The sequence below is a fragment of the Hyla sarda genome, chromosome 11 (assembly GCF_029499605.1).
Source record: "Hyla sarda isolate aHylSar1 chromosome 11, aHylSar1.hap1, whole genome shotgun sequence".
Lineage (NCBI taxonomy): Eukaryota > Metazoa > Chordata > Amphibia > Anura > Hylidae > Hyla > Hyla sarda.
In genome coordinates this window covers 20020998-20043794 of record NC_079199.1, presented here as the reverse complement: position 1 = coordinate 20043794, position 22797 = coordinate 20020998, and the positions used below count along the sequence as shown (strand labels likewise).

General features: G+C 43.4%; 1 long non-coding RNA gene and 1 pseudogene across 1 annotated transcript in view; both read right to left on the bottom strand.

Annotated features, from left to right (window-relative positions):
• Positions 1-22797, bottom strand: part of LOC130295395 (uncharacterized) — a 41578-nt gene that overhangs the window by 5742 nt on the left and 13039 nt on the right. The gene's annotated exons all lie outside the window — the stretch shown is intronic.
• On the bottom strand, positions 10432-10573 carry LOC130296101 (U1 spliceosomal RNA; annotated as a pseudogene).

Sequence of the window (22797 nt, the reverse complement as noted above, 5' to 3'; positions counted from 1 at the left end):
GCTTAGTAGGATATTTGCCGCCAAAAGTAACAACACCATGTGCAGATGGTGTTGCTGGGGCCGACTGGGATTTGTAGTACTTGCTGTCACCAGAATTTGTACCACAGCACCAGGGGTGGGACCTTTGGCCTAGAAACACTTTCGTGATTGCCACATACTGATAAGAAAGGGGTGCACTGGTGTTATTAGTCTTTGTCCTCAGGGAACAGTGGGTGGTAAATGAAGTGACTGTATCCCATGTCAAAGGACATAACCAAACACAAGTACAACAAAGCATTAGGACAGTTCTTTCCTTGGCAGAAAAAATCTTTACAGGATTTGGTAACAAAAGTAAGGTAATTTTACATGTGAAGAGGTACCCCTCTCTAGCCGTAGGGATGGAATGGGTGTGTGGGGAAATATTAGGACATTCACACCTTTTGTCTTTGGTAGAGAACCAGTGCTGAAATGTTCCACTAAGGTGATCTTCACTGGTTGGCTCACAGTAGGTGAAGAATTGCATAATAAAGTAGTACTAACGATGGTTAAGCTGCAGTTTCCTATCAAAGGATGCAGGTCTGTATAGAGGCATGATGTAAGAGTCACAAGCACTTGCACCTTGAACCTTGCAAACACCAGTAGAAACAAAGAGGCCTCTCTGACTAGGCAATCACTCCTTCTTGGAGGCAGTAGGGTATATCACTCCTTCTTGGAAGCAGTTAGTTAAGCTTTTATTCCATAGGTACGAACTGGACGATTCACCAGGAGTAGTAGTTATGAGGAGTCTGTCAGTTAACCCAATGAACCATCAGGAAAGGGTTTTGGAACTAACCTCTTCACAGCTCGGATTTTGGCATCTGATGTGTTTGGAAGAGGCCAAAGGTCCTTTTTAAAGGAGTCTAGGTTGTACAACATGTGTCATGTGACCATTTGAAGAGGAGAAAGGCTATATGTGATAAGATGTTAAGGGACCCTTACCATAATGACAATTTGTCACTTATCCACAGGAAAGAAGATAAGTGATTGGTGATCTGACCACCAAACAAGAAAAAGGCGACCCGAGCGCCCCAGTATTTCCCTTCCAGATTATTGGTTTTTCTGTTACTTACCTAGCATCAACATATTGGGGGAGATATTGGGTGACGGTGACTCTATAGACTGTGGGGACAAACAATAGTAAGGACGGTATTTAAAAAGGTACTCCGCCCCTAGACATCTTATCCCCCATCCAAAGGATAGGGGATAAGATGTCTGATCGCGGGGATCCTGCCACTGGGGACCCTCGCAATCACCCTGCCTCGACCTGGCGCTCGTTTAGAGTGTTGGGTGCAGCACCAGAGGCTCATGATGTCACGGCCATGCCGCGCTCATGATGTCACAGCTACGCCCCCTCAATGCAAGTCTATGGGAGGGGGCATGACGCATTGAGGGGGCGTGGCTGTGACATCACGAGCGGGGTGTGGCTGTGACATCACGAGCCTCCACCCGCATCGCCAGTAATCCGGCATGGAGCACCGGATGTCTGGGGTGCCGCAGCTGAGATTGCGGGGTCCCAAGTGGCAGGACCCCCCGTGATCGGACATCTTATTCCCTATCCTTTGGATAGGGGATAAGATGTCTAGGGGTGGAGTACCCCTTTAAGTCCGGATTGCAAATTTTTTTGTTAGTTCTCGCAAACTAGAGAATATGTAAAATCTAGTGAATACTGATGCCCGGTTATGGGTTCCCTCTGATAGTCTTAATTACATCCACATTAGGCAGTGAGATTCTGGCAATGTGATAATACAGATAGATGTGATAATGCAGATAGATACAGAGATCTTCGCTTTGATGACTCCAGTAAATTAATTTATTTGATTTATTTGTCTGAACGGCTTTAGGTCACCCTGCCCAAGCTGGCGAAAAGGAGAAATGACAGGTGTTTGCTTTTCACAATTCACTACATGAAGCTTTAATGAATGGCCCTGATGACATCACTTCAAAGATGTCACCTAGTAAGCGAGTCTAATATTCATACAGAGACTCGGCTCATGATGCAAACAGGATATGATTATCCAAAATGAAGTGAAGAGTAGTTAAGCAGCAGGAATCCAGGTAAAAGGTTAAGTCATAAAAAATATGTAAATCAAATTCTCACAACATAAAAACACTACACATCAGGACTGGCTAGTTTTGGTCTCATGACCTTAATTATAGACTATGGACTATGATTAAGGTTGTAAGACTGAAACACGTCAGGCATCATTGTATGAGAAGACCTGGCCAAACACATAAGATACAAGGCACAGAAGAAATATGCAGGTAGCACTACTACTCATGTTATACTTGCACAGCCATTTTATCGACAATGATGATACCTATCCTTACAACTGGGGATGATACATATGGGGGAGGTGCACAACTACAAAACAAAACATGCCAGCAATGTATATGCAAAAAAGAAATAGCATTGGCACTCACCGCCTTTTCTTTCCTTTTAAAACATGCCCACCTGTTGAGAAAGAACGACTTAAGCCAGAGCCAAGAAAGCCACAGCCTGTTTCACAAAGAAGCAGGAAATACGTGAAACAGACTGTCGCTTTCTTAGCTCCATTCTTTTCTGGCCGTCGGGCATGTTTTTAAAGACAAAATAAAAGTCACGATCTCATGACACCTCTCCCAACTCATCCATGTGTGTATATGTTCTGAATAGGGATAAATGCATTGACAAACACTATAGAAGCCTATCTTTCTGAAAAGAAAAACAATGAACATATTGAAATCCAAACTGCCGTCCATTCTCTCCCCCAACCAATGCGATTGGGGAGAGTCAGGAAGCCACCATACCCATTACATGGTAGGCCCATCAAGTTTGGCTGACTTCAATCCAATGTATATGGCTAGCTTAAGCGCTTAGTTTTTCTGCACTACCACCACTGAGGAAGTGAAGTATTGCACAGTGTCCTTTCCAATCAACACATTGTCTGCGTAATGCAGTTAGGTCCCCCAGAAAGATAGACCCTCTTTGCAACCACTTTCCACTCAAAAAAAACAAATGAATGTCCTGGGCAGCTGAGGGTTGTGGTCCCTCAGGCAGAGTCTATGGTTGTGCCATAAATGGCTGGGTGTGTCAGACCCCGATGAAGCTACTTCTTCTGTGGCAATACATATGGGGTTCGGACCCTCCCAATTTTTGCCATCCTATGTCCCTTTTTGCCATGGTTTCCTATCGCAGGGTATATGCTAAAGTTAACCATTACTTGTTGCCATGCAGCACTAACTCCGGCTGGAAGCCCGCAAAGAGTTAAGTGTTTGCAGAAGAGTCCTTGCTCAACTATTTCTCTCTTTTGACTAGATGATTCTCCCTCTCTGAGTAGGCAATAGGATTTTAGAGATGATTGCCCTCTCAGCATGGACCGGAGTCTTGGGTGAAACCTCCCAAACAACACATGTACCATGATCAACCCGATCCAACCCAGATCTGACTTAAATTTAAGCCTCTGGAACTGGATTTACTGGAAAAGCCAGGCCTTGGTCACTTGCTTGTAGCAGGCTTTAGCTGTAAAATGATACTGTCATATTTAGCATACTGTCACTCTCTTGAGTTGGATCTGTCCCTTTTGGCACCCAGCAATTCTGACCGGCCTGGAGCTTCCCCTTCTTGAGTACAGCTTTCTCTCTCCAGGCACCAAGCAGCGGTGAGCTTTCAAACCCTGAATCCTAAGGCATTAGAAGTTCCGGTGCACAAGCTGGACATGCTGTCCCTGAATACTCCTCCCCTTTATGCTGCAGACCCCTTATATAACCTACGCCACACGCCTAGCTTCATAAGCCCTGTCTAGACTTTCTAGGGAATTCTATACATATATAAGCGGGATCATATAATAGTACAAAATATATATATATATATCCAAGAAAAAATAGGGCGACACTCCAGCGATCCAAATGTACAACAATAACTTTATTCACCCAATAGTGAAGCAACGTTTCAACCTTCTCAATTAGGTCTTTCTCAAGCATGCTTGAGAAAGACCTCATTGAGAAGGTTGAAACGTTGCTTCACTATTGGGTGAATAAAGTTATTTTTGTACATTTGGATAGCTGGAGTGCCACCCTATTTTTTTCTTGGATGCATTCTTGGTTGAGACACTTTGGTCGAGTCTAACATGGGACTGAGCACCTACATGGATCCGGGGATCTGAATCCCACACAGTGCCACTCAACACCTGCAATATATATATATATATATATATATATATATATATATATATATATAAACTTGACAGTAACTAAAATAGGCTCAGAACGACTGCCTTAGGCATCTATTGGCCAACAAGTCAATAATTAATCGCTCAAGGTCTCCAAGCCTTTCTCATTCCAAGCCATGTCAATAAGGTAGAGTACCTATTTTATGTAGATAACCCTGTGTTGTTCTATGGTTTTAATCGAATTTTAATCCTTCAATCCAGATGAATGAAAATAGAGCAGTAGTTTAATTGTTCTCTGAAACAAATGAGCAGTCATCTCAGCGAAGCACAATTCAATTTTTTATAGAAAAACCTTGACTAAGAATAATGAATAATAAAAATAAAGTCATTTTATTTGCTCGAACAATAAAGCGATGTAGAAAAAAAAAGTGAAAAATAACAAGGACGGGTCAGATGAGTTAACACAGATATACAGTAGAGGAGCGAGGAATGAGACAGCACCCCCACCCCATGGTCAGGTGCTGGAGGGTGTGGGCAGAGATCAGAATGCAGATAGGAGCTGAAATGAACAGAAAGGAGGTGTCTGGGGAACGGTGTATAGATTATTAGGAAGCCACAAGTATTTGAAGAGGTCAGGTGCAGAATACACAGTCGTGAAGCAGGAAACACAATATCAGCTCAGTCATCAGTAGACTGGAGCCTTGATGAAGTTTTGCATAATAGCTACAAGTCCGTCGTACAAGTCGCTCGCACTGGAAATGTCAATGCTTCGAAAAGTCAAAGAGCTTATGAATTTACCCCGAACCTAAGAAGTAAAAAGGAATAAGGATGTACCTGGTTACTATAGGGTTACTAAATATTTAGTTATTGCAAATATTAGCAGCTTTGAGAGTTACTAACCACCATAATAGAGATCCACAGGAGACAACACGTGCTAGACCCATCATGACCACCAAGGAGTTCACTGCTTCGGAGGACCATAAGGTTCTAGTACTTACCTGCCAGACAGTAATGGACATGCTTAGGAAGGATTTGTGCTTGTCATGAGTCCACTATAACGCTGCTATTTCTTTTTGTGAAATGTCTATTTCCTGTTGGTGTTCCCTCCCTCCACCTACAAGTCCCAGGATCCCTTGTTTGTATGTGTGAGGTAACTTTTCTCCCTCCCACACATCAGCCACCCCACCCATTGCAGTACAGCTGCAGCCCTGTGGAGAATAATCCCTCCCCTGCACCCACCCAAGGGTGGCTCCACCCATTGAAGCAGATAGGCTCCCTTTAAACACCTGACTAGTGATGTCATGTCTAACTGCACTGCAACCTGGGAAAACCTGAAAAAAGTGTGGGCAGGTGATTGGCAAGTTTCTTCCATAAACCACCTCTTCTTGTCCAACGATATATCACCCTGCCACCTCTCCCACTTGATGACTACCCAATTTATAGTTGAACCTGTTCCTGATATAGTATAACTAGGTAACAGTACTCCGCGTAAATTAAACTCCAAATCTTGTCTCATCCTAACCCCAGTGAAGCCCAACATCACTAAGACTGCTGGAAACTCCGTTTCATATTCCCATCTTAAATTACAGTCTTTGAGATGTTTTCTTTTACTAAGGCATTGCTAAGTAAAAAAAAAGACAAATAGTATTCACTTTGGATTCTATGACAGCTTTCAAAGGGTGCCTGAGCTTTCTGTCCACCAGTACTGTCCACTTGATTAAAGGGGTACTCCGGTGGAAAATCAACTGGTGCCAGAAAGTTAAACAGATTTGTAAATTACTTCTATTAAAAAATCGTAATCCTTCCGGTACTTATTAGCTGCTGAATACTACAGAGAAAATTATTTTCTTTTTGGAACACAGAGCTCTCTGCTGACATCTCTGTCCGTTTTAGGTCTCTTAAGCTCTGTGTTCCAAAAATAAAAGAATTTCCTCTGTAGTATTTAGCAGCTAATAAGTACTGGAAGGATTAAGATTTTTTTAATAGAAGTAATTTACAAATCTGTTTAACTTTCTGGCACCAGTTGATTAAAAAAAAAAAAAAGTTATCCAGCCTGATTCGAAACGCATTGGAGTTTGCTCCTGTGTGTATCCATGTGATCCGAAAATAAAGAGCTCCTGATTTCACTCCTTATACCACTCTGGACTTTTCTTCTTGTTGTATCCTTGCCATGCGTCCTGGGAGCGCTGCCTGCCAGTCCGAGCGCAGGTGACTGGAGTTAGCAGTGGCGAGCTGTCAGCTATCTTCTCTCCGGCTTACTGTCCACCAATACCCCCGAGTCTTTTTTGGTAGACATTTCACCTAATGTTTTATTATTTAGAACATAATTGTACAATTTGTTTTGGCTTTTGGAATTGGGTTTAGAAAAATTAAGAACCATCATGGGAACCATTGCGGCTCCCACAGGGGTTGGAGTCTGCCCAGATCTTGCATTATGGTAACAAAAAAAATAAAAATTGGGTCCCCCGGGGATGGTATTGCTCTTTAAGACACTACTTAAAACGCGTTAAAGCTGCACAAGGGCGCAGTCAGCCTCAGATAAAAAAAAATATTATAATCCCCATAAAAGAAATACTACAAAAGTGTCACCACAGCCGATGAAACCTGAAAGAAGCAAAAACAAACAAGAGAAAAGATGAGGTCCAGATACCCGGAGAATTTCAATTTTAAGTACTGTCTGCAATGCCACCAACCATGGATGTCACAACCGCAGGTATCCTAATGTCGCCGCTATATTACTTCCCCTGTTGATACAGATCAAAGATTTACGTGGTGGCACAAACTAATGTGTTTTCATAGTACTATGTGTGACTTTGGTGGGCTATCAGACAAATAAATGGTTTTTACATGATTGGATATAGAAAAGCCTACAGCTGCTTTGGAGATATGGAAAAATGTAAATCTTCCCCACTGTTTCAATAGATTATTTCAATTCTCACTGTTTCCCATGTTAATAGACTTCCCCGCCGCCGACAGTATTTTATTTTAGAACCGGTACTTGTTTTGTTTTTATTTTTTTTTATTTTTTTTGTTGTTTTTTTATTTTATTTTTTTCATTTTTTTTTTTTCTCTCTCTCTCCCCGTTGAAAAGAAATAAGGATTCTTGAAAGCTTAGACCGTGAGCAATGTCTTGTGTTCCAGGGCTGGAGAACAAAAATTACTTAATCCATCATTTACAGATGGAGGTACAGGAAGAAGAATGTTGTCATACTTTGCTTTATTTCTCAGCTGTTTGATAGGGAACCGGAGTGATTGATAGGGCTGATGATCTGGAATGCAGAGACAAATGTAGTGTTACTGGGGACAGGATAAGATAGCATCTAAATAAGAAACTGGAGAGAGGATGAGGGATGCGGCCCGGGTTTCACTTAGTATGACATAATGGATTTTTAGTAAAATTAAAGCCGTCAGTCAAATGAGACACATCTTGCAGATTAACCCAGTCCTATACTGCGGAGGATTCTGCCGGCTGCGGCGCACGAACGCTCAGCCATATCCAGAATACATGGTCAGTACCGTGGTCCCTCAAGTTACAGTATTAATTGGTTCCAGGACGACCATCGTATGTTGAAACCATTCTATGTTGAGACTATGAGGGAGATTTATCAAAACCTGTCCAGAGGAAACGTTGCCCAGTTGCCCATAGCAACCAATCAGCTCGCTTCTTTCATTTTCAACAAGGCCTCTGCAAAATGAAAGTAGCGATCTGATTGGTTGCTATGGGCAACTGGGCAACTTTTCCTTTGCACAGGTTTTGATAAATCTCCCCCCCCATATATAACTCTATGGAAACCGGGTAATTGGTTCTGAAGCCCCCAAAATGTCATCCAAATATAGGGGAAAAAGTGAGGATTAAAGAAAAATAAGTAGATAAGTAATACAGATAAAGCAAATCCTTACATAGAAAAGTAATAAAGCTGGGAGCTGTAATCACTGTCTATGTCAGTGTTTCCCAACCTGGGAGCCTCCAGCTGTTGCAAAACTACAACTTCCCAGCATGCCCGGACAGCCAACGGCTGTCCGGGCATGCTGGGAGTTGTAGTTTTGCAACAGCTGGAGGCACCCTGGTTGGGAAACAATGGTTTATGTAGAGGACAGGAGCTTCTTCAGGGTCCTATACAGTACACAGTGTCCCAAATGGAGCCACCTTTACTTGGTGTCCAAAAGGAGTAACTAACCCTGGCACAGGTAAGGAGTAGTACAGAACTTGTAGTTCCTCCCTGTACTGTAGGTGGCGCTACCAGACACCAGTCAGTGCATGCACTTCAGTAATACAGGTGATTTACCAGTGAATGCCCATTCTAATTGGTCAGTTCCTCCAGATCTGGACTGTCTGTACATTGTATGATTTCAAGTTACAATGGTCCAGAAAAGACCATTGTATGTTGAAACTATTGTATGTTGAGGCCATTGTAAGTTGAGGGATCACTGTATATTGATGGCTGCCTGTTGTCTTCTGTGACAGACGCTTGGCTGTTGTTTAGGGTTTTTGGAGTATAAACACAGTGATTCAGTAATCTGTAGTAGTCAGTGCTGCCGTTACTCCCCCATGCTTTATACTGCAGCTTCGCTTCTTTGCAGGAAATGAGTGTATAAAGGGCCATTACCGCAACACCAGAGTGATCACGAACCAGCAGCTAAACCACCAGTGTGAAAGAGATCTTTAACCCCTTAAAGTGTTACAATAGAGGAATAAGGGTGCACTACTGTGGTAGATGTATACAGTGACATTGGCTATCCCTCAACACTGATGTTAAAATTGAGACATTAGCCAGTATATCCTTATATGAAGGACATACCTGAGCCCGCACACCAACGCCAAGGTTTCTCAAAATGGCGCGGGACCTAACGCTAAACCTACCTGTGCGTGATAAGCAAAACAGGGGCCAGTGGGCAATTACGGCAGCATTCGGTTTTGCTTATCACGTACAGGTAGGATTAGCTTTAGGTCCCGCGCCATTTTGAGAAACCTTGGTGTTGGTGTGTGGGCTCTGGTATGTCGGCCTAATGCTGCCGTAATTGCCCACTGACCCTGGTTTTGCTTATCACACACAGGTAGTTTGAGTGTTAGGTCCCGTGCCACTTGTGAAACCTTGGCGTTGGTGTGCTCAATTTTAACATCAGTGTTGAGGGATAGCCAATGTCATTGTATACATCTACCACAGTAGTGCACCTATATTCCTGTATTGTATTATTCTAATTGTTACATATCCACACCGTCTATCTGGTATGGGATGTTATTGTGGCACTTGTAGTCCGCTGCAGGCATCCTCCATTGTATGCATTTTTCTGCTGGGGATCGCCCCTAGCAATGGACTACAAGGGCAGGATCTGCTCCCCCAATATAAATGCACAACCGCATTTGGGGTTGAGCACCTACAGCCATTTGAGACCACGTTTTTTGTTGTTTGTTTAAACCCCTTAAAGTGTACCTGTCTTCAACAAAAACTTTTTATATAATGTAGATAATACTATTATATGTATATTTGTAATATACATCGGTTAAAAATTGTGTATATTTTTGAGTGAAAAAATGCTGTCCCTGCAGCTATTGTCTGTGGGTCTCTATGAAGAGTCCAAAAACAGGAAGTGAGGGCAGGACAAGTAGGGATCTGTGCGGACTCCTGGCTTGTCAATCATCCTGATGTATGAGCCAGGAACATGTTATAGAGCCTCAACACACAGTCCTGCTTTTCCTTAGTGCACAGAGCCCTGCTTGTCCTACTCTCACTTCCTGTATTTGGTCTCCTCATAGAGACACACAGGCAATAGCTGCAGGGACAAAAATATACACATTTTTTAACCAATGTATATTACAAATATACATAGAATGGTATTATCTACATTATATAAAAAGTTTTTGTTGACGAAAGGTACACTTTAAAGGGGTACTCCAGTTATGCAAACCTGTGTAGCCTGTGGTAGACAGTTACTTTTGGGGGCAATATTACTATGATGAGGTAACCTGACACAGTTATTTTTGGGGGCACTATCAATATGAGATGGTAGCCTAGCACAGTTACCTTTGGGAGTGTTATCACTGTGAGGTCTGTGAGGTGGTAGTCTGGCTTTTGGGGGCACTTTGGGGAAGCACTATTACTGAGGGCAGTCTTGTTGGCATGTGTAGCACATGTGGAACTATGTAGTGTAGTATTCTACATATGTAGATATATAGGGGTTGTTTTATTGCGGATATATATATATATATATATATATATATATATATATATATTATAGATCTGTTTTTTTTCTTTTCTTTTTTTTTTTTTGCGCAAACGCAGTCCCCCACTACCACAAATTATGCAGTCGAGTTTCCCGGATTTGGGGAAATCGCAGGGGTCAGCACACCCGGAGTGCAATGGAGAACCACCTTGGTGATCATAGTATCTCCCCTGCCAGGTAAGTATAATAGATCTGTTTTTTAAGTATACCATTTGGAGTTACATATAAGGCACTAACTACCTTAAGGGTTTTATGGGGCTCTGTGGGTGTCAGTTGTGCTCCGGCCCATTCAGGGTCCGTTCAGCGCATGGATCCAACCTCTGTGATTATAGCCTAAGGAAACTTTTTTATTTTACATATATTATGAGAATAAAACAAAACAAAAAAAAAATAGTTTGCAAAGGAAGAAGGACACAGCATTTTGGGGGTTTTGCGTGTGATTTGGAATCTTAAAGGGGTACTACTACTTTCTTATCGACTGGCTCCAGATAGTTAAACAGATGTGTAAATTACTTTTATTAAAAAATCTAAATCCTTCCAGTACTTATCAGCTGCTGTATGCTCCAGAAGAAGTTGTGTTGTTCTTTTCGGTCTGACCACTGTGCTCTCTGCTGACACCTCTGTCCGTGTCAGGAACAAATCCCCATAGCAAACCTCTCCTGCTCTGGACAGTTCCTGACACGGGCAGAAGTGTCAGCAGAGAGCACTGTGGTCAGACTGGAAAGAACTACACAACTTCATACAGCAGCTGATAAGTACGGGAAGGATTAAGATTGTTAAATAGAAGTCATTTACAAATCTGTTTAACGTTCTGCCACCAGATGATTAAAAAAAAAAAAGAGAAAAAATAATGTTTTCCACCAGAGTACCCCTTTAAGTTCTCCTTGGAAGGTCAGCCTGTACGCGGCATCCTTAATGCGTAAAGGGCCGAATTTTCCTTTAAATCCGCCGTAATGGGAGGCTTGCCATTTATGCATTAAACACAAGACATTGTCAATAAAACAAGAGGCAAGAAATCAATAAAGTGTCAGACAAATTAATTATCAATGTATGAAGTTAAAAATAATGGAATGAGATCACAGGCTTCTGTCCCCTCCTCCGCTCCGTCTATACACATCTTATAGCAGGTTAATTCCCCACATGCGTTAGCACAGGTATTAAAGACTTTATTGGCGTGTGTATTCCTGCAAATGTTCCTGCCGTGAGCGAGACAACGAACGCAGACACAAATAACAGGGGATTTATAAGGGGGGTTTTTAAATATTTATGACGGTCCTGTGTATCTGCACTGGAATAAGCTGTTAAATTATGGCCTATAGCAGTGTTTGCCAATCTGGGTGCTCCAGCTGTTGCAAAACTACAACTTCCACCATGCCCGGACAGCCGAAGGCTGTCCGGGCATGGTGGGAGTTGTAGTTTTGCAACAGCTGGAGTACCTTGGTTGGGAAACACTGACCTTTAGCATGTGATATTAACATGCGCATTTAGTTTTTTGCAATTTAAAGGGGTACTTGGGTGAAAAACTATTTATTTATTTATTTTTAAATCAACTGGTGCCAGAACGTTAAACAGATTTGTAAATGACTTCTTTTAAAAAAAATCTTAATCCTTCCAGTACTTATCAGCTGCTGTACACTCTACAGGAAGTTCTTTTCTTTTTGGATTTCTTTTCTGTCTGACCACGGTGCTCTCTGCTGACACCTCTGTCCATGTCAGGAACTGTCCAGAGTAGGAGTAAATCCCCATAACAAACCTATGCTGCTCTGGACAGTTCCTGACATGGACAGAGGTGTCAGCAGAGAGCACTGTGGTCAGAAGTACTGGAAGGATTAAGATTTTTAATAGAAGTCATTTACATATCTGTTTAACTCTCTGGCACCAGTTGATTTGAAAAAAAAATAAAAAAATAAAAAAATATATATATATATGTGTGTTCTCCACCGGTGTACCCCTTTAAACCCTTAGCTTATTCCACCATACATGAACCAAAGTGCATTGGATAAGTATGGAGGGGGCTCAGGAACCTGACCAACACCAGACCTACATTAAAGGGGTACTCCGTCCCTAACATCTCATCCCCTATTCAAATGATGTCAGATGTCACAGCTCTGCCCCCCGTGACAATACGGCCCGCCCCCGCAATACAAGTCTATGGGAGGGGGTGTGACGGCCATCATGCCCGCTCCCATAGACTAGTATTGTGAGGGCGGGCCGTGACATCACGATTGCTCCGGCCCCTGTATCGCCGGTCATTACGCACAGAGCGAGTTTGCTCTGTGCAGTAATGATAGCGGGGTGCTGCAGCGGAGATCCCAAGGGTCCCCCGCGGCGAGACCCCCGGGATCTGACATCTTATCCCCTATCCTTTGGATAGGGGATAAGATGCTAGGGGCGGAGTACTCCTTTAAGCGCCCTGGATGCCACCATCAGTGGTGACCATGGCATCTAGAAGATTAGAATCTACATGCTGGTTACTTCTGGGGTCAGATTGGCAGCCCCCGCAAAGCAATCGTGGCATGCGCATCGATAATTGTGGCAACGGGCTTTCTGAAACAAGCTGCAATAGGACATTTTCAGTTTTACAGTTCTCTGCAATTTCTATGTATTGCAGTGAGCCGTATAGGCAAACAGGGAATCACATAATAATCTTCTCCTAAGGAGGCCTGAAAAAATACCAATATGGACATTTTAGATGAACACTGTTTACTATGGGGGCACTATTGTTAATAGGGTTTTCTAAGGGAGGTCTTATTACTATCGGGGAACTATGGAAAGAGTACTATTGTTAATGGGTTCACTCTAGGCAAGCATTACTATTAAGGGCACGATAGGGATACATTAATGGGGACACTGGAAGAGCAGCATTTCTAAGGGTGCCCTATTAATAATAGGGCAACCCAAAAGAGTATTGCACTAATGGGATCAGGATGGGCGCCTTAATTCTAATACCAATACTTTAGGGGGGAAATTATTATGATTTGTGACAATATATGGGGTACTCGGGAGGTTACTTTTGGGGGCACTGTAATAATGGTGTGGTACCTTGACACAGTTACTTTTTGGGGAACTATCACTGTGAGGTGGTAGCCTGGTACAGTTCCTTCTAGAGGCACTATCACTATGAGGTGGTAGCCTGGTACAGTTCCTTCTAGAGGCACTATCACTATGAGGTGGTAGCCTGGTACAGTTCCTTCTAGAGGCACTATCACTATGAGGTGGTAGCCTGGTACAGTTCCTTCTAGAGGCACTATCACTATGAGGTGGTAGCCTGGTACAGTTCCTTCTAGAGGCACTATCACTATGAGGTGGTAGCCTGGTACAGTTCCTTCTAGAGGCACTATCACTATGAGGTGGTAGCCTGGTACAGTTCCTTCTAGAGGCACTATCACTATGAGGTGGTAGCCTGGTACAGTTGTTTCTAGAGGCACTATCACTATGAGGTGGTAGCCTGTGGTAGACAGTTACTTTTGGGGGCACAATCAGTTTGAGGTGATAGCATGCACAGTTACTTTTGGGGGCACTATAAGTATAAGGTGGTAGCCTAGCACAGTTACTTTTGGGGGCACCATTAATATTTGATGGAAACCTAGCACAGTTACCTTTGGGAGTGTTATCACTGTGAGGTGGTAGTCTGGCTTTGAGGGGGAACTTTGGGGATGCACTATTACTGAGGGCAGTCTTGTTGGCACAGTTATTCTTCAGCCCATCATAGTGGAACACCATCACTATAAGAGCACTATTTGGTAGGCCCAATTATTTCTGAGGTCTCTGTGTGGCACTATGTAGTGTAGAGGACTAATACTAAATACTAATATGTTCAGAGGAACTACCTTATGCCCTGCTGTTCCTGTTTTTCCTGTTATTCTAAATAAACATCTATTTATTTTTTTATTTCGAGGTCCATGGTTATTCACCCATCTCAGGCAGGCACGCACCTAGCAGTTAAATCTGATTTTCAGATTTTTTTTCTGTATTCAAAATAAGTTTTATTAAACAAAGTGGGTACAAAAACTAGGAAAAAGGGGGATGGGGAACAGTGCACACATCTGATACAAAAGTAAAAAGGAAAATACCCCTGTTGCTGTAGGGTATTAAAAGACGATGAGAATCAAGAGCAGCATTAAAGGATATTAAAGGCATATTATGTAGTCACTAACTCACTGCAATGGTACAAACAGTGTCAGGTATAAAGCACTGGAGGGGTATAAACCAGGGTGGGAAAACTAAAATAACAATAAACTAGAGGAGATAAGGGACAGGACCAGCTCTTATCCAGGGATCTCTCAAAAGTAACAGTAAACAACAAGATATCCCCCTTGCCAAAGAGTACGTTATCACTCAAAAAGTGTGAGAAGAGGTCAAAAGTGTAGAGGGGATAACTAAGTGGCACGATAGGCCGTCAAGTCAAGGAAGGCCAGCCAGAGCTCCTAGATAAAACAATCTACACGACCACTGGTGTTTGCCATCAACTCCTCCATTTGGCAAAGGAAAAGAAACTTCATATATCAGTCCAAAAGTGTTAATGGCTGGACCGCCTTCCAATGTCCCGGTAGTGTGTGCCGCCATTATTATAAAATGGGTCAGTACTCTAGAAAGAGCCTTTCAAGACACAGGGAGGAAGGAGAGCAAGAGTGTCTTACGGTCATGGAGGAACTCAACACCCGAGATGACTTTAATTTGAGCCACCAATGAAGCCCAAAAGGGCAAGACCACCATACAAGGGAAATAATTCCCCGGGCAACGCTGCAATGCCAGCATAGGTCAGGAGCAGAAGGTTACATGTTGTGTAAATTTTTACTTGAATCAAGACTATGAGGGAGAACAGGGCTGAAAGGACTTCTTTGACTCTACGTTTGCCCCAACACTGCAACGTGTAAGTGGTCAGGCCAAACATGTTGGGTGTTGTAGTTTCACAACAGTGGAGATCACAAACCAACATTCTTACACATTATAACAGTCCTCCGCGACCTATTTTGTTCTCTTTCCTCCCAGCCTCCATGAAGCCGGGCAGAGCCGCAATCACTGAAAATACTATGGGCTGGCAATTTGCAATTTACAGCCTGCTGGGAGCCAATCTAAGAGTGAAATCATGATAGGGGGCCTCCGAGATATTAAAGGATTAGTGGACAAGCATAATCTGCCAGGCAAAACTTCATTCAATATTCAAAGTCCTCTCCGTAAACGGTGTTAAGATGTGTTAGATCGACTCGTCCGCCTGCCCGATTTGTAAATATGCAGACGTCTCCCAGATCAGGTATCCTTCCGGAGACTTCTTTTTTCCATTACTATATCAAAGATTTACATCATATCTCTATAATGTGCTGCTGCCATTTTTCATTGAGTGATAAGGCAGTGTCACTATTTTTTCTTATTTTTTTTTTTAGGTTGAAAAATTCACTCTATGGCATTAAAGAGCAATTCCAGTTACAATTGATATTAACATCAATGAGACGGTAAATATTCCTAACTCACATGGTAGATGGTATTAATATCTTTGGTTTAAAGAGGACCCGTCTGCTCTCCCGACATGTCTGTTTTACTAAATATTTGTATGAACCCTGAAATAAAAAACTTTGCTTGAAGCATTGAGTCGTTCCACTGTTATTCCTGATGCAAATGCTTGAATTAATTGACAACTGGGCATCACTAATTTCCTAGTCAATGGGGCGTGTTCTGTGAGACACCATTGCCAATGATTGGACAATGTCATACTGTGTAGGGCATTCCTAGCTATAAGATTACCTAGACCAGTGCTTCTCAACTTTAGTCCTCATGACTGCTCCCTCGCCTCACCCCTCCCCAACAGGTCATGATTTGAGGATATTCCATACAGGGAACGATTGTGCTGATATCTGATCATAATTATATCACCTGGGAAATACAAAAAAAATCCAGAAAACATGAGTTGTTGGAGTAATTTGAGGACTACAGTTGAGAAACACTGAGCTAGACCCAGACCCAACATGTACAATAATAGAAAATTAAAATGGCTGCCCACGCCATAACCACTGCCCAACCTTTTGTTATTAGGAGAGTTAAAGGGATAGGGATAGGGATAAGATGTCTGATCGAAGGGGGCCCGCCTTCAAGCCCCCTCCCATAGACTTGCCTTGAGGTGGCATGGCTGTGACGTCACGAGCCTCCGCCCCACGTCGCCAAGTTCGAAGTTCACTCCATGCATCGGATGTCTGGGGTGCCACAGCCTATATTGCGGAGGTCTCCAGCGGCGGGACCCCTGTGATGAGAAATCTTATCCCCTATCCTTTGGATAGGGGATACAATGTCTAGGGGCAGAGTACCCCTTTAAGGCCCCCAAACCTCTATTTGGCTGGATCACCGTACAACAAGACCCTCTCCCTGACTCTTGCCCAACAAATAGATTTTAACTCTCCAATCCTTCTGTTTTTAGGAAGATATGCCACCACAAGAGGAGACTGACAGCAGCCTTCCTACTGCTTTTGATACAAACTGTCTACCCTGTTGTCTTCAATAGAGCAACTTCCCGTCTGGTGTACATCATGTAACAGACGTTTTGTCCCTCTGTAGACCCTAGCCAGGAGTTTAGCCAACGCTATCTCCCTTCAACTATGTGGGTTGGGTTATAGTCAAGAAGGTGTAGTGGAAGGGAAATAGAGTTGGCTAAATTCCCAGCTAGAGTGTCCAGACCAGACAGGAAGATGGGATCATGAAGATAACAGTTTCATCAAGAGCAGACGGAAAGCATGACAGAAGGTAGTAAAATAACTTTTCATTAATAAAACAATGAAAAATTGGTTTTATTTTCAAACAAACCGTTTAAGTTGACGATTCATATACAATAGCTGTTGGCTGGGCTGGGCTTGGCCGAGTGTGCATGTGTTTTCAATTGAGAGTGATGGATAAGACACTGCCAGACACCTCTGTCAGCAACTTATCACATAGGAATGGGTATGCTGAAATCCTACTTGGCCAATCCTTCTTATCCCCAACATTCTTCTCATAAACATATATATATGTAGCTAATTTTGTTGTGGATAATATAAGCATTTCATATAATACATACAGCATGCAACAAATTGCAACAATATGACCGTATATAAAAAAAAGTTCCAAACTTCACGTATTTAAGCAGCTACAAAAAAAAACTGTGGTTAAAACTGTAGGACATACAAAACACCTCTAAAATGTAATAACTACTGTCACATACTTCACCGGCCAGATGCTTCCTGTTGAGTTTATGTAACCTCAGAAGTTAAAAACTGAGAACAACTGAAACCGCATCACAATACTGTATCGTACCCCCGCTACAGCCATGATAGGACTGGCGTACGCCATCACACAAGGGCCCGATCACTGTTCCTATCTTAGACTTATACAGTAGTTTGGCCTTCCCTAATACCGGACAAAAAACAATTTTGCTTTATTTGCCCAGTACCTAAATTGACCGTCCAAGGTCAAAAGTTCTTGGTATTGTCCCCTGGCCCCAATGCCCATAGCTCTATCCTTGTTGATAGCATTTCCTTAAATATATATATATACCCATATACATCAACTACGAAACCACCATTGTTATATCTTCACACATGACATGTCAGAAGACGTTATAGGTAGGTGTACTTAAAGGGGTATTCCGCCCCTAGACATTTTATCCCCTATCCAAAGGATAGGGGATAAGATGTCAGACCCCCGGGATCCCCGCTGCGGCACCGCGCTATCATTACAGCACAAAGCGAGTTCGCTCTGTGAGTAATGACGGGCGATACGGGGGCCGGAGCAGCGTGACGCCATGGCTCCGCCCCTCGTGATATCACGGCCCGTCCCCTTAATGCAAGTCTATGGGAGGGGGCGTGACGACCGCCACGCCCACTCCCATAGACTTGTATTGAAAGGGGCGGGCCGTGACATCACGAGGGGCGGAGCCGTGACGTAACGATGCTCCGGCCCCTGTACCGCCCATCATTACGTGCAGAGCGAACTCGCTCTGTGCTGTAATGATAGCGCAGTGCCGCAGCGGGGATCCCAGGGGTCCCCAGCAGCGGCACTGCGGCGATCTGACATCTTATCCCCTATCCTTTGGATAGGGGATAAAATGTCTAGGGGGGGGGAATACCCCTTTAAGGAACCCCCAAGTCCCCTTAAAGGGGCACTCCACTGCCCCTTTGTTTGGAACATTTTGTTCCGAATGGTTGGAGTGGGTGAGATAAGCTGTTACCAGAGTGTTTTTTTTTCTTTTTTTGGCAGTGACATTCTCCCCCCTTCCAGTGTAGCATGCGTGTGTTTTGGGGAACCGGAAGTGATCAACTAAATAAAATGTAGGCCTGCTTAAAGGGGTACTCCAGAGGAAGAAAATGTTTTCAAATCAACTGGTGCCAGAAAGTTTTACAGATATTTAAATTGCGTCTTTATAAAAAATCTTAATCCTTCCAGCACTTATCAGCTGCTGTATGCTCCAGAGGAAGTCATGTAGTTCATTCCAGTCTGACCACAGTGCTCTCTGCTGACACCTCTGTCCATGTCAGGGACTGTCCAGAGTAGGAGCAAATCCCCATAGCAAACTTCTCCTGCTCTGGACAGTTCCTGACATGGACAGAGGTGTCAACAGAGAGCACTGTGGTCAGACAGAAAAGGACTACAAAACTTCCTCTGGAGCAGCAGCTGATAAGTACTGGAAGGGTTAAGATTTTTATATATAATTAATTTACACATCACGTTACCCATATGAAAGACATCACCATACGGGGAAAGTGTCTTTAGAAAATGATCTATTGTTTAAATCGAGTTTTTATGTAAAACATTATTTTTAGAGATGAACTTCTCGGCTCGGCAGTTGATGACTTTTCCTGCGTAAATTAGTTCAGCCTTCAGGTGCTCCGGTGGGCTGGAAAAGGTGGATACATTCCTAGTAAAGAGTCTCCTAGGGCTGTATCCACCTTTTCCAGCCCACCCGAGCACCGGAAAGCTGAACTAATTTATGCAGGAAAGGCATCAACTGCCGAGCCGAGAAGTTCGTGACGAATCGAATTTATTGTAAGTTCGCTCATCTCTAATATTAATTTTTTTACTCATTTTTGGTTATTTTTTTACTCATTTTTGGTGTTTTTTCCCCTAATTTTCCATTTTATCTATCTGTCATATTATTGAAATATTATTTTCTCAGTTTTCATTCCCTCACCACTAGTCCTAATATTAAAGGGGTTCTCCAGTGCTTACACATCTTTTCCCCTATCCAAAGGATAGGGGATAAGATGCCTGATCGCGGGAGACCCGCAGCTGGGGACCCCCGGGATCATGCACGCGGCACCCCGTTTGTAATCAGTCCCCGGAGCGCACGCGCTCCGGGGACTGATTACAAACGGGGTGCCGCGTGCATGATCCCGGGGGTCTCCCGCGATCAGGCATCTTATCCCCTATCCTTTGGATAGGGGAAAAGATGTGTAAGCACTGGAGAACCCCTTTAAGCTTAGACTTCCTGTTTTGTCTGTACTGATAAGGAGGAGGCTGCTGGAAAGTGATCTGTACAGGATTACAGTAAAAGGTGACACCAGTCTATAGATAATACAATAGGAGCTCAGCCTACCCCTCCCCGCAGAAAGACCTCTACCCAGGTCGCAGAGCATGCTTACAAATATTCCCCATATAATGAGTAGGGTCTTGTGTGTATGTCCATGGGGCTTGCTGTAAGGCATTTCACTATCACTAAGTGCGGTTAAAACAGCTCAGGCAATAATAATGTACATAATAATGTACTAAAAATAACATAAATCGCAATCAGAACATAGAAACAGATTAGACATAAAGCACGTTTCAGTATCCGGCTCTAATCAGTCTAAAAACAATCCAGGCAACACATTCCCATTAAACGCAATCCCTTGTTATACAAGCTTCGCGGCTGACAAAACGTGAACCTGCCCCTTCATGACAAAAAGGTAATTTGATGGCCAACAAATGCACCTTAAAAAAAGAAGTTTTTGTTGTGCGCACTCGAAAAAAAAAAAAAAAAAGCATTGAATGTCATCTCACATGAGATCTCACCACGGTTGACAGGCATCTAATCTGCATGCTCCAGCCATAGGCAAAAGAAGGAGGGGGGGGGAGGTGTCTGCAAGACAGGTACAGCTTAAAAATGTTAAGACCTGTTAACTCTTCGCAGTCCTGACAATATTATCACAGGTCGATAGGATGTCGCACTTTACCACCACCTCCGTGGTCACCCATGTTGCCTACGGAAACGCTTTGCCGAGGAAATGATAAGATTTTTTTTGATGCTCCTGGATAGTGGGGGGGGGGAGAGAAATTTTGTGAGGGTCTGGAGTCCAAGAGAAGACAACATTGTAATCTCCGTAATGTTTTATTGATGGGCAGGAACGCACTGGATGGGGTGTTAACAAACACATATGATTGCTTCGGGGGCATCGCCTCGTCCTGAGGTTATTAGGACAAAGCTGTTTCACCGGATGGGGATTCAGATGGGAAATAAGCACGTGCCGCCAGAAGAATAGACGGATCCGCCGCAGCCAGGCCGCAGACCGTTGTCACAAAAACCTGTGCTTTGTTGTAGAGGATTGTGTTTACGTCTGGGGCACGAACCAAATATGACCTATTATTGATGACCTAACAGATCTACGAATATGATCATCGCTGGAGCAAGCTGTGGACCAGAGGGATGGAATAGGGGAACGTCCTGATAGGGTTCTCCCCATTTAGGGTTGCCACTGGCCATGCTAATTTGCATAATTAATTATATATGCGTGACATCAAAGGATACACATATGCGGGGGAAATTCTGTCCTATTCTGACCCCTATAACTTTTTTATTCATCCTTATACGGGGATGAATGAGGACACATTTTTTGCGCCCCGATCTGCAGTTTTTAACAGTATCACTTTTTTTTCCATGTGACTTTTTGATCGCTTTTTTTTTAGCAAATTCGGGAGTTGCAGTTAGTTACTAACTACAACTCCCAGCATGCCCTGATACAGCCTGTGGCTCAGCAGCTGCCCTAAAGGAAAACTACAACTCCCAGCATATTGGACTATATAGTAGTATATAGTATACGTCAGTGTTTTTCAACCAGGGGTGCCTCCAGCTGTTGCACAACTACAACTCCCAGGATGTTGGACTATATAGTAGTATAATGTATAGGTCAGTGTTCTCCCTACCAGGGGAGCCTCCAGCTGTTGCAAAACTACAACTCCCAGCATGTTGGACTATATAGAAGTATAATGTATAGGTCAGTGTTTTCCAACCAGTGGTGCCTCCAGCTGTTGCAAAACTACAACTCCCAGCATGTTGGACTATATAGTAGTATATAATATACGTCAGTGTTTTCCAACCAGGGGGCCTCCAGCTGTTGCAAAACTACAACTCCCAGCATGTTGGACTATATAGTAACATATAGCATAGGTCAGTGTTTCCCAACCAGGGGTGCCTCCAGCTGTTTACAAAACTACAACTCCCAGCATGCCCTGATACAGCCTGTGGCTCTGCAGCTGCCCCAAAGGAAAACTACAACTCCCAGCATGTTGGACTATATAGTAGTATATAGTATAGGTCAGTGTTTCCCATCCAGGGGTGACTCAAGCTGTTGCAAAACTACAACTCCCGGCATGCCAGGACAGCCGTTGGCTGTCCGGGCATGCTGGGAATTGTAGTTTTCCAACAACTGGAGGCGCTCTGGTTCGGAAACAGTATATGGTGCAACATTCTGGGAGTTGGGGGATTGGTTGGATAAATACCGGACATTGCATTGCCGGTATTTTTAATATAAAAATACCAGAAAGGTGGTCAAAATACCGGCCAGGTGGCACCCCTAATAGATTAAGAGAGGTGGCCGGACAGGAGCCATCAAAATGAGCCCACAGATATGCTGCAATTGTGAAGGTGGAAGAGCATAGGGCACGGCTCTGTTCACACTATTATAAAGGAAATGAGATTTTAAAGGAAGCTTCTGATCATAGTGTGAACACAGACACAAAATAACCAAGCGCCAAGTCCCAACGCATTTCGGAGGGCCAAACCACCTTCATCAGTCTCAAATCTTATGAAGTAGGATTGACCCTCCGAAATGCGTTGTTGGATCTCTAGAGGTCTTTAGCTATAGGAAAGAAGTTTGTCTACTCCTACGACCTCCAGCTGTGGGAAACCCGCTGCAGATTTGCTACGTGTCACCCAATCCTAAAGGGGTTTTCATTGTATGACAAATTGATGGATTCGAAGACAAAATAGAGAAATTCACCTCCACCAATATGGCACCAACTCTACTCAGGAGTCCCTAGGAGAAGTGCCCCAGCGACAGCACCATACAGTGTGTATGGAATGCTGCAGCCAATCACTGGCCACAGAGGTCATGCACAACAACAAGTGATTGAGTGCTGAGGCCAGTGATTGGTCGCAGCGTCCTGTAGGGAGTGTATGGTGGTGATGTCACTG